The sequence below is a fragment of the Tenrec ecaudatus genome, chromosome X (genome assembly GCF_050624435.1).
Source record: "Tenrec ecaudatus isolate mTenEca1 chromosome X, mTenEca1.hap1, whole genome shotgun sequence".
NCBI classification, from domain to species: domain Eukaryota; kingdom Metazoa; phylum Chordata; class Mammalia; order Afrosoricida; family Tenrecidae; genus Tenrec; species Tenrec ecaudatus.
Window position 1 is genome coordinate 105,317,134 of NC_134548.1, and position 10,935 is coordinate 105,328,068.

Sequence of the window (10,935 nt, forward strand, 5' to 3'; positions counted from 1 at the left end):
GTGTCCATAATAAGATAGATTAATACAATGCCTGCAAAATAGGCTCAAACATAAGAACAATGGTTAAGATAGTGCAGGTCCAAGTGGTGTTTCATTCTGTGGTACATAGGGTTGCTATGAGTAAAAAATGACGTGAAGGCACCTAACAACAAACAACAACAATAAATGCCCAAGGGATATAGCACTCCTCTTTAAACCTCAGCTGAAGGACATTCAGCTCCAGCTCTGTGTGTCAGCTCCTCCAATTAAGTGCCTCCAAGCACTGCACAGTCTCCTGACCCAACACATTCATCTTCATTTGCTCTGTGGTCTAGGAAGTCGTATGCTCTAGCTTTTCGGTCTGTTGCACCTTCTCCTCTGTCTTTCCTTTGGTATCAAGGCTGTCACCTGGGTCAAGGAGTTTCAATGCACAGGGACCGTGGGGTCCAGAGGATGCTCTCCATTCCTGGCTCTTGCTGATAGCGTAATCCTCAGTTATGCTGCTGGGATGGCTCACTTTATATCCAGTAGGATGCCAATCATTCACAGCTGAATCATATAATACAATCAGTATCTCGTTCACTTCTTTTTACACAGAGTTAACAGGAAAATGAGGGTGAGTTGATGGGAAAAACAAAGACTATAGCTAGAAGAGCCGTATTAAATAATTTACTACATTACACATCTTTTTCCCTTGAAGTATAGAATTATAGGGTCCATCTCCAAAAATGGAGGTTGTGTTGTGAGTTTTGCATTTCATGAGAGGAGAATTTGTAAGTCATACAAGCCCTACAGTGGGTTACAGCTGGCCTGAAGAGGCAGCTCCTGTAAACTGGGAATCCATGGGATGGCAGGAGAGATGTCCCTTGCCACTGTGTTAGTGCGAGGTGGAGGGGGTGGTTCATATCTGGTCACTGGGAAAATGTGTGTGGGAAAATTAAAAGAAAGCACTTTTCTTGTCATAGTTCATTGATGTAAACCTGGTGCACTTCTGACTCTAACCAAAACAAACAGACAAATTCACTTCCTTTAACTCAATGCTGACTCAATGTGACCTCTTGTAACTGTTTACAAGAGTGAAAAGCCTTTGTCCTACGGAGCTGCTAGTGGTATCAAACTGCCAATCATTCTGATTGCAGCCCGATGCGTGACCATCACACCATGAGGGCTCCCTACACAGACATAACCAATTGTCCAGTTCCTGTCCAAATTTAACCAATGGGGAGGTACTCAGATTTCAGAATCTGCAACCACCAACTCACAGGTCTTATGTTCTATGGATTTTCAACTAAAAGAACCAGAACTCTCAACTAGGGAGTTGTTCTGTCTCCTTTCACTGGCTCCCTCATAAATCTGCAGAAGCCCTTGTTGTTAGAATCTTCGTTCCTTCTGTAGTTTCCACTCCCAAATCTAGCTCATAATATGCTCAACCCACTTCCTGGTGGAACTGTCCACGCTGTGGCTCTGTTCCAATGGTTTGTCCTTGCTCACATGTATTTCCTTCTGACTCTCAAAATGTATAGATACATCATGAGGTCCCCCTCTGTTTCAGAGTTCCAAGATTATTATCTGTATGTGTTTTTCAGGTTCCAGTTGTAGATGGATTAGGTGGAGAGTGTCATCAGTACATCATATATCTCCTTCATGTATGTTGTATTTTGTTAGAAAATCGTCACATTTACTCAAAGATTTCCAAATTTTTGTCTGGGAGTTGTATGTTGTACTCACATTATCAAAGGGTTTTACCGTTTTAATTTCTTCTGTGGTTTTATTTCATTTATAATCCTAATCTTGTGTTTTTGTCCATTCTACTTTTCTTTTCTTAATAAATAAGGCCTATGGGACACTTCATTTGCCATTTCAAATAAAGTGTTCATAATTATATATTATTTATAATAGATATATTTCTTTCCAATTTACTAACTTCAGCATTCATTCTTATTAATTCCTACTTTCATTTTTTGGTTTATATTGCAATTATTTGGCTAACTTTTTAATGAGAAATAAGGTTATAGAATTTTCATTTTTTACTTTTAACATACAAAACTTACATGTCCATATGTTTTTCTAAGTACAGAGGTCTCGGTATTCCATAGGTTTTGAGATGAAGTTTTCCTTTTTATTTTACTCCTTAATTAGTTTTAATTTTGATTGCCTATATAATCTAAGTGTAAGCTAGGGGGTGTCCATGTAATATTTTCCTTTTTTAACTATGTATTTATAATTTGCCTCGATTTGTTAAAGACATAAAATGTTACTCACATATAGAATTTCTTTTGAACATATTAACTTTTGTTTGGGGGGCCAATGCGTGATTTTGTAAAATTCTCCATCAATATGCAAAAAAAGTTTGAGGAAGAAAATGTTCTACATTATAATATTATTATATGTTGTTACTTGGTTTGGGTCTACTGGATATGTACAGTTCTGAAAGTGATGCTTTAAAGTGTTTTGTGAGGATCACATATATTGTCAAATTTTACTTCAATTTATAGCATGTGTTTTGCTTTATAGCTTCATCTTTTTGTTGTAACAGAATTTTATTATGAGTGATACATTTTTATATTGTATATTTCATATTTGATGATCAAAGTGTATGATACTTGATGTTTTGAAGTTTGAATTCTAGTTTGCAATGCTTTTAGAAAAATCATTTTATTGGGGGCTCATACAATTCTTATCACAATCCATACATCCACCCATTGTGTCAAGCACATTTGTATATTTGTTTCCCTCATCATTCTCAAAGCGTTTCTTTTATACTTGAGTCCTTGGTATAAGCTCCTCACCTCTTCCCCGCCCTCCCCGCCCCCCCCCACATGAACCCTTGATACGTTATAAATTATTATTATTCTGTCACGTCTTACACTGTCTGACATCTCCCTTCACCCATTTTTCTATTGTCTGTCCCCCAGGGAGGAGGTTAGGTGTAGATCCTTGTAATCAGTTCCCCCTTTCTACCACACTCTCCCTCCACCCTCCTGGCATCGCCACTCTCACCACTGGTCCAGAAGGGATCATCTGTACTGGATTCCTTGTGCCTCCAGTTCCCATCTGCACCAGTCTATATCCACCGGTCTGCTTTTACAAAGTTACTTTTCTTAGTGTGTGTATGTTTTCCTGAAAGTATATTAGCCCATTCTTTTATTTTATCATTTTATTCAATTTTTTTTCTTTTTAAGTCTTATAGTTAGATTTCCATTTTAAGGAGAAATTTTAATCTACCAGCATCCATCTTTTACTAGAAAAAAACAAGTTAATTCATAAAGCACAATGGTTGATATACTTGATTTCAATGCTACCTTCTTTATTAAAATTTTAATGATATTGTTTTGTACATTTTCCTTATTATTTTCTTGTTTGTGTACAGATTTTGGAGTCCTCAATCTACTAGTATTTATAGCCATTAGACGCTATAAAGCCAATGGGGGTAGACCAATAAGAAAACAGATCTGAGGACTAAGCCCTTGGGTCCACCAATTTTTAAATGCCATGCTGATAAGAAAGAAAAAATAAATGCAACATCAGAAAATGATAGGGAATAACCAGTGACATAAGAGAACTTTGCAGAAAAGAGATTGTTCCCCAGGAGACCAAGTAAAATGCTTCTTTATTGTGTTAAATGCTGTTTATGAGTCCAGAAAGATTAAGGCTAAAATTTTATTTCTGAAATGTGGCAATTTGTGAAACTTTGACAAATTTTCATGCTGTCCTGGATAATACAGTTGCCACCAATCTATTATGATTCATGGATAATTGCTCTATGTCAGAGTAGAACTGTCAGGAGGATTTTCAATGACTGATATTTCATAAGTAGAAATTTACACCACCCAAATAGTCTTTTGGTGAATTAATGTTCAGTGAGATAATGTTTTGATTCATGGCAACCATACATACATCACAATAAAATGTAACTGTGTCCTGAACCATCCTCACATCTTTTGTCATGTGCGAAGCCTTTGTTACAAGAGCTCTGTTAATCCATCTCCTCAAAAGTCTACCTTTTTTTTTTTTTGCAGCTCCTCTACCTTACTGAGCTTAATCTACTTTTCCAGGGACTGGTCTCTCCAAGAAATACGTCCAAAATATGTGAGGTGAAGTTTTGCCATCTTTGCTTCTAAGGAGGATTCGTGCTGTATTTCTTTTAAGAAAAATTAGTCTATATTCTTGACAGTACATTCAATGTTTTTTAACCCACAACATAATTCAAGGACATCAGTTCTTCATTCTACCTTATTTGGGGGGGTACAAATTTCACATTTATATGAGGTGATTGAAAATACTATGACTTAGGCCAGGTGCATCTTAGTTCTCAGAGTGACGTCTTTACTTTTGAACACTTTAAAGCAGTGATTCTCAACATTCCTAATGCCGTGAGCTGTTAATACATTCCCTCAACTTGTGGTGACTCCTAACCATAAAATTATTTTTGTTGCTACTTCATAACTGAAATTTTTCAGCTGTTATAAATCATAATGTAAATATCTGATATGCAGGATCTATTTTCATAATCACAAATTGAACATAATTAAAGCATAGTGATTAATCACAAAAACAAATATGTAATTATATATTGCAAAATATTTATTTTTAATGACAAATAAATGAAATTTTGGCTGAAAGCATGGTGTAGCATGGTTAGCAGTCTTAATATAACAACAGTGAACTACATTGATACAATTTGCGACAGTCTGTGTAAAAGCAACTTCAGTGCGAAGGTTGAGATAGCTTCTTTCTCACCTGATCAGCATATCTGCATGTGGGGGGATCCTCCTGGAGAGGGATGGAAGAGTTGTGTCTTTGGTCCTAATACCATAGGAAATATATGTTTTCCTATGGTTTTAGACAATCCCGGTGAAACAGTTGTTTGACCCTCAAAGGGGTCGCGACCCACAGGTTGAGAATCGCTGCTTTGAAGAGTCCTTTTGCAGCAGATTTGCCCTGTGCAAGAAACAATTTTATTTCTTACTTCCTTCTTCCTTTTCCTTTGTACTGTGAATTGAGTGGAAGTCTCCAGAGCAGATAAAAAATTCATACACATTCTGTTTCACCATATTCTGTGCAACAACATCCGCCCACCCCACCCCACCCCCACCACCCCACCAATGTAGCACCACTCTACCTCCTCCCTGTGTTTCATGCCTTCATTCCTCCTTCCAACCCCTCTGAAATTTGTCCTTGGGCAAATGCTGTCCCCTTTGATCTCAAATGGTTGACTAATATACAGTGTGCGTACTTCGCTATTGTTAATGTTCCCCTTGTAGACTTGTCTATTTGTTTGACTGAAAGTGGAATCCAAGTCAAAACCAGAAAAACAGTAAAAATAAACTGTTCAGAGTACTAGAAATTAGGCAATCATTCAAATTAAATGGTGAGAATATTGCGGTCTACTTTCCACACTGTTCTCCTCTCCACTTTTTCATTTCTCTTTCTCTCAGAATGTACTTGGTCAAAAAGAATGGTAGTTTTTAAATACCACTCAAAGCAATTTACAAACACAATGAAACTCTGGTTCAGATCACAACTTTAAAAAAATGGAAAACAAATAGGACCATGTCTGCTGCGAGGACGTGAGCGGCCGTAGCCGGCGGCGGGCTCTGACGCCGGCGCCGCCCCCCTCGGAGCCATGCTGCAGAGCTGCGCCGCGCGCCTGCGCACTGCCTGCGGCCCGCCTGGAGGCGCGCTCCTGCCGAGGTTGTTTTCTTCCGAAGAAGTCTCTCTGAAAGACCAGGCTCTCCCCAAGCCCAGCTGGAGCAAAGAAATCAGGCTCCTCTTTGACCAGTTCATGAAGAAATGTGAAGATGGCTCCTGGGAACGCTTGCCTTCATACCGCTATCCAGCCCTAAACATCCAGAACTTGGAAACCAGTTTTACTAGCAAGCCCAGCCACTCACTCATCAAAGGTGCAGCGGTTAGGAAAGAAGAACTGCTAGACCGGGCCAGGCTCTTCACCAGAAGCTTTGAGGATGGCCTAGGCTTTGAATACGTGATGTTCTACAATGGTCATGAAAAGAGAATCATGTGTTTGTTTCAAGGAGGTCTTTACCTGCAAGGACCACCTGGATTTCTCCACGGAGGGGCCATTTCAACCATGATTGATGCTACGCTGGGTATGAATGCATTGATAGTTGGAGGACTTATCATGACTGGCAATCTCAACATCACCTTCCGAAGGCCCATCCCCCTGTGCTCTGTGGCTGTGATCGATAGCCGACTTGACAAAGTTGAAGGGAGAAAGTACTACCTTTCCTGTACCATTCGAAGCGCTGATGAGAAGACCCTGCACACAGAGGGGACAGGCTTATTTATAAAGCTGGACCCTGGGAAAAGTTTAGTATGAAAGCCCTTCCAGTGAAATCCTCACCTTTCTGCCTAACGCCCACCCTCAGCAAGAGGAAGCTGTTGGCTCCACTCGGGTCCCTTCTCACCCACTGCCAGACGCCCCAAGCGAGAAGCCTGCTAACACCAACAGCGTTCCTGGACAGCCTCCAGGGACCTGGCCCCCGACCCCGTGGGCACAGAAGCCCCCCTGAGAAAGCTGCAGCAACATTCTGTGCCCCCTAAGGATGAGTATCCAGACTTCCCCCCGAAATTTGAACCTGCTCCCTATGGTCCTGCCAGCCGGAGGTCTGCACCACTGTAGCCTGCAGGAAAAGTTTGTTTTTAAAAATGTTCCTGCTCCTGTCAACGTGGGCACGCGAGAAGAAAGGAAGGAATGTGTGGGTGAAGGCATGTCTCCGTATGCGCACATAGTAAATGACAGTGTTCCTTTCTTGTATCTGAACAAACACGTCTTTTGGGCTAGTTTCGAAATGGTGTGGTGGAGGCACCTGGCCCCTGCAATTCCGCAAGGCAGTGGGAGGGGAGTCTTGGCAGCAGCAGCAGCAGCCCAAGGCTGATCCCTGTGTGCTGGAGGTCAGGCATCCCTCCCCTCACCAGCCCTTTTACCAGTTGCGACACTGTCACGTCTTCATCAGTGCCCACCATTTTACCTTGCCGGTTTCTAATATCCAGTACAGTGGCTACACACAAACTCACCGACACAATTCATGGGTAAAGGGTTTAATAAGAGAGTTAATAAATTGTAATGCCAATGCTAAAAAAAATAAAATAAAATAAAATAAAAAATGGAAAACAAATTATTAAGCGCATAAAGGGAGGGAAGAAACCCGGGATAATCAAAGAACTTCCCAAGGAAATGAACAACACAGGAAGCCTATGACTTTTCATCCTCAAAATCTATTACCCAGGCACAGTAATTAAAATAACCCGTTTCTGGTACAACAATGGAAAATAGCCCAATGGAACAGAATAGAGAACCCGGAGGTAAAGCAATCGATTATAATTGGTTCATCAGGAAAAGTGTGCACCAGGGTTCTATCTTCACCATAGTTATTCCATCTGTATCCTGAGCAATTACTATGAAAGTCTGGACTATATGAGGAAGAACACATCACTTGATGCCAACTGTCAACAACAGATAACTGATTCTTAACAAATTTCCAAAGAAAATTAAATAGGAAAGAGGTAGTTTCTTCAACAAATAGTGCTGGTAAAAAACAGAAAAACATACAACACAAGTTCAAGAGGGTGACCCCAATGACGTAACACGTCTGAGATAAACCCTAATATGACACAAACAACAAACAAACAAATATGGAAAGTGTTGCAAACTAGATCAGGTCCAGAATGCATCAGAGGGGGCATGAACTGACAAGGTTTAAACCATTCAAGTCAGGTTTATTCTTTTGATCTTCTGTAGTCATCTCTCCAATGCATTGTTTTTAGTAACCACTCTCCTCCCATCCCTCCACTATAGAGGGAGATCACCGGAGGCTTATTTCCTGTGTAGTTTACAAATGTATCTTGGGATCCCACTGTCATCCAAAGCCTTCTGAAAACCAGATTCTCACAATTTAGGATCTGGAACTAATCCCTCCTTTGACTTCGAACTATATGATTTACAGTCCTTTAGTGACTGATGTTGGTGTGCTTCTTCCATGTGAACTTAGTTGATATCTCACTTAGATGGCTGCTTGTTTGGAGAGAAGCCTTTAAGACCCCAGATGCTATTTTATCTTATAGCTGGGCACCATTTGATTTCTTCACCACATTTTTTATAGTTCCCATATCTTCTGTGTTCCCTTGCTGAGGTCAGGGTATCCATTTTAAGGGAAAGTATTTCTCTCTATCTGCTGCAGGAGAAAGTTCTATCCTTTTAATATGTGTGGTTTCAGCATTCCTTACATATCTGTACATATGTTGAAATCAATTTTCCCCTCAGTCTAGGAGGTTCTCAGCACAAGGACACTGGGTCCACGGGATGCACTCCACTCCTGCCTCTTATTTCTTTATCATAATTAGATCTCTCCTTTGCTTTCTACTCTCCTTTTTTTTCTCTTTTGTAAGATGAAAGTTGCTACACAACCCATCCTCTGTGAACTCTCCGTACATTGGATCAGGGGTGCGATCTGAGTACAGTTTTTCACACATCCTAATCCCCTTAAAAATGGTTGGCAAATCACATCATAGGAATGAATATATTATTACTACATAATATGCCAAGCTACTGAGAGTCATTGCCAAGCCAAGTTAACATATTTTGGATAGAGACAATTCAAACCACAATGAGAGTTGTCTATGAAAATGAGAAACTTTGATACCAGAAATGGAAAATTGCATTGGGGCAGAGTAAATAAAATCCTTTATCGACTAGGTAGATTAGGACAAATTGGAATATAATAACCACAAAAATTGACATGGCTTTGATAGCTGTGGGTGCTGTCACAGTTAGGGTGAGCAATCGGTATGCTATACATTTAACAGGAAGAGCCTAGAAAAAACAGAGTCATTGACAGGTATATATAAACTATCCACATAGCCCCATTTGAATAGGAACTGTTCTTATCTATACCAGTGTACAGCCTCCAGTCCAGCCAGATTTGTAAGGCAGAAATGGGATCATGATAGTGGGGGGAGGAAGCATTCAAGATCTAGAGGAAAATTGCATATATCATCATTTCTACACTGCACCCTGACTGGCTCCTCTCCTCCATGAGACCCTTCTGTAAGGGGATGCCCAATTGCCCACAGATGGACCCTGAGTCCCCAATCCACACTCCCCCTCATTCACAATGCTATGATATTTTGGGTCTTTGATGCCTGCTACCTGATCCGTTCAATGCCTCATGATCTCAAAAGCTGGTGTGCTTCTTCCATGTGGGCTCTGTTGTTTCTCAGTTAGAAGGTCGCTTGTTTATCTTCAAGCCTATAGGACCCCAGACTCTATATCTTTAGACAGTCAGACACCATCAGCTTTCTTCACCACATTTGTTTACTGGAAACACAGGGAATCCAGGACAGATGAACCCCTCAGGTCCAGTGGTGAGATTGGTGATACCAAGAGGGTGGAGGGAAGGTGAGGGAGAAAGGGCAAACAGATTACAAGGATCTACATATAACCTCCTCCTTGGGGAATGGACAGTGGAGAAGTGAGTGAAGGGAGGTGTCACACGGTGTAAGATATGATAAAATAATAATAATTTATAAATTATCAAGGGTTCATGGGGGAGGGGGAGCTGTGAGGGAGGGGAAAAAGAGGAGCTGATACCCAGGGCTCAAGTAGAAAGCAAATGTTTTGAGAATGATGAGAGCAACAAAAGTACAAAAGTGCTTGACACAATGGATATATATGTGGACTATGATAAGAGTTGTACAAGCCTCCAATAAAATGATTTAATTATTTTTAAAAATAATAAAAAATAAAACCTGTAAAAATCGTAATAGTAATAATAATCAAGGGGAAGTGGGAAGAGCTATAGATAATTTAAGAATTTCAGAATATTGTTCATTATGAATATGAATAGCAATGTAGTAGGAGGTTCATATTATTCTCTATGTTTGCCCACATTTGCTCTATCCATGGAAAAGAAACAGTTGAACACTGAAAAAAAGGAGAACTGTGCATATGTGAGAAATTCTTAAAAGGAAACAGTGGGAAAAGACCAACAATATTTGAAAATTGAATAAAACTGTAAGTGCATTCCTCAACCTACACACATATTGATTGGCTTTGAGTAGATGCCTGATAGACTTGAGTCATTTAAGGAAAACCTCTATCCAAATCATTCACAGACCACTATGTTATACAGATAAAGAGGTGACTCCTAGAAAATTACACTAAAAATGAGAAAAACATTTATCAGATATTTTATCAGCTATAGCAGAAGAGACTGAGTCCACAGTTTAGGTGCACACAAGTTATTAATATAAACCAACAGTCCTGAGAAAAATACAAAAGCATAACAAGTTGCTGTATTAATTAAATATCACATTTTCAACATCAGCAAAGTACTAGATGGTCGAATAAATAGCAAAATATGACCTATGAATGGTAACCTGAGGTACGAGAACAAACAAAGAGAGAAAAAGTTAAGAGTCCGTAGCTGCTCTTTATTAGAAAAGAAGCTCCCGCATGAGGTTCTGTGGTCTAAGCAAGTAGCCCAGGGAAGTCGGGCCCAGTGAGGAAAAGGGTGGGTTTGTAAAGGAGGGGCCGAGGAGGGTCCCTTTGGGAAGGGGTTGGGGCTGTAACTGCTGGAGATTTTCTACTGCTGCCATGTTTTTCCTTAATCTAATTGTCAAGCCATTGCAAGTGGGGAGGACAGACGGTTATTCTTGGAGCCAGTTTCAAGAATTGTCCATCAGCTTTGTTTCCTGGTATGTGCATGAAGGGTTGAGGCCCTGGAAGCCTATCCCTGACCCAACATCGTGGCCTTTTGGTGATAGGGGGGCAACTTGAGTCATTTTGGCTACTTCCTGCTGGTGGGGAGGGGGTGTGTGGGGTGACAAGGGGTTACAGGTTAGAGTGTGGTCGGTCAGGTTTGGTAGGCAAGGTCTGTAAGGGTGTAAAAGAAGCTGGTTAACGGTTAACAGTTAAATTGGTTGTGTCCCTTATTC

The 10,935-nt window shown here is 40.3% G+C and overlaps 1 pseudogene; it reads left to right on the forward strand.

The window, feature by feature from the left end:
• Nucleotides 1–5,587: 5,587 nt before the first annotated feature.
• LOC142433982 (acyl-coenzyme A thioesterase THEM4 pseudogene) lies at nt 5,588–6,688 on the forward strand (annotated as a pseudogene).
• The last annotated feature ends 4,247 nt before the right edge of the window (nt 6,689–10,935 follow it).